The sequence below is a fragment of the Tupaia chinensis genome, unplaced genomic scaffold (genome assembly GCF_000334495.1).
Source record: "Tupaia chinensis unplaced genomic scaffold, TupChi_1.0 Scaffold000001_1, whole genome shotgun sequence".
NCBI lineage: Eukaryota > Metazoa > Chordata > Mammalia > Scandentia > Tupaiidae > Tupaia > Tupaia belangeri.
This window is the reverse complement of record NW_006159427.1, coordinates 1,214,722-1,216,742: the sequence shown is the minus strand read 5'-3', so window position 1 is coordinate 1,216,742 and position 2,021 is coordinate 1,214,722. Positions and strand designations below refer to the sequence as shown.

Here is a 2,021-nt window from a genome sequence, read left to right as displayed (position 1 = left end):
CTGAACCCCACATGGCTGACCATAATTTGAGTCCTGGACCTGGCAGCTTGCTTTCTCACTTTTTCTCTCTGGTAAGCACATATTCCCTATAGCAAAATTTTAAGAAATATTAAATAACTACTTAAAAAAAAAAGAAAAGAAAAACCCACTAGGTACATGTGTATGCATGCCCAAAACCTGACAGGAGAATAGAGAAGGGATTATGGTGTGGCCATCACCCTCTGGGGCATGATGTCTCAGTTTCCCTTTCTCTCTTTCTCTCCACCGAGAGCATATACCCTATGGCAAAAACTAAAAGATAGAGAGAGAAGAAAGAAAGAGAGAGAAAGAAGAAAGAAAGAAAGAAAGAAAGAAAGACAGAAAGAAAGAAAGAAAGAAAGAAAGACAGAAAGAAAGAAAGAAAGAAAGAAAGACAGAAAGAAAGAAAGAAAGAAAGAAAGACAGAAAGAAAGAAAGAAAGAAAGAAAGACAGAAAGAAAGAAAGAAAGAAAGAAAGACAGAAAGAAAGAAAGAAAGAAAGAAAGACAGAAAGAAAGAAAGAAAGAAAGAAAGACAGAAAGAAAGAAAGAAAGAAAGAAAGAAACAGAGAGAAGAGAGAGAGAGAGAGAGGGAGGAAGGAAGGAAGGAAGGAAGGAAGGAAAAAAGAAACTTCGCTGACTACCAGAAATACTCAGATAGCAAACTCCATCAGTGTCTGACAGTATCCATGAGCTCATTTATGCTTTCCCTAGAGTTTCCCCAGTCACTAATGGAGTTCGTATTAACCTTTCTTTCTGGTCATTTTATGATTTTTATGCCAACTTCTACATTTATTATAGATTCTATTTTAGTCTTAGAGATTAAATTTTCATCACCAAAAAATGAGAATAACCTTACAGCTATCTAAGGTATAGGCTATGAAATTAATTTCCTCATACTGTTCGGAAAATACACCCCTGGGTTGTTAAGAGAAACTCCAGCTCCATCCAAATGTATTGTTTAACTGGGATTCTTCAGTCATCATCTACTGTTGACTTGATAGTCACTCCTCTTCTTATTTGACCACAACCAATTAAACACCAGTGTTTCTCAACTCTTCAACTAAGAGCAACTTTTACTCCTATTTCTGTGCACACAGGTTTGTCAAAACAATGTTGCCCAAATCGGCCTTGACAGCACTAACTCGCCCTCCTGTGGACAGAGATCCAATGTTCACCATAAGGACTTCATTCTTACATAGCTTTTGCACCTTTGCTTCTTGTCTCCTGCAGTGCATACATCTAGAAGGCGTCTCAGCAAGAAATAGGAGATTTCCAGTTCTGTAAAGATCTCAGGTAGTGCTCCAACTGCACCAAGTACAGCCCCACCATTCTGGTAGTCCAGCACAAAATAGGGTCAATTTTTGTTCCATCACCAATAAGACCCCCTGAAGCAGCACACTGAAGATCATTATGTTCCTCAAAAAAGTGATACAGTTTTGGAAAAGCTTGGTTTACCAATGAGTTTTCCTTCACTATCTCTGGGAACAATACCAGGTCTGACTTCAATCTCCTGGCCCACCTTTAATACTCCTTCTAGAATACTATAACCAGCTACACACACTTAAGGTCATAACTTCACAGCCCAGCTTGTAGACATCAGAGGATCTAATAACAATAAGTTGGGGTTCTGAACAGAAGTGTCTTGGAGGTACCAGAATTTTCTTTACTAGGCACTCACAGACAACCTCGATAGTGTATTTCAGCTGAGCAGAAATGGAAGTGATGGGAGCCCTTTCTGTACCAATGCATGGATCTATCCATTTGTTCTGTAGCCTGACTTTCTTTTACCAAATCAATTTTATTTTATAGAATCAAAACATGCTTCCCCTTCATGATTTCTATAGTAGCCAGGTGCTCAGAGGTCTGAGGCCGTGGACAAGATTCATCACCAGCTATCAACAGGAGAGCTGCCTCCATCCCTGCTTTATTGCCTCTTTCCACCCCACTCAGTAGAGGCAAAGACAAGAATTCTTCCTGAAGACAGAGTCACATGGATTCTTC

At 39.3% G+C, this 2,021-nt stretch overlaps 1 pseudogene; it reads right to left on the bottom strand.

Annotated features, from left to right (window-relative positions):
• Positions 1 to 988: 988 nt before the first annotated feature.
• LOC102472584 (eukaryotic translation initiation factor 2 subunit 3 pseudogene) lies at positions 989 to 1,937 on the bottom strand (annotated as a pseudogene).
• Between the last annotated feature and the right edge of the window lie 84 nt (positions 1,938 to 2,021).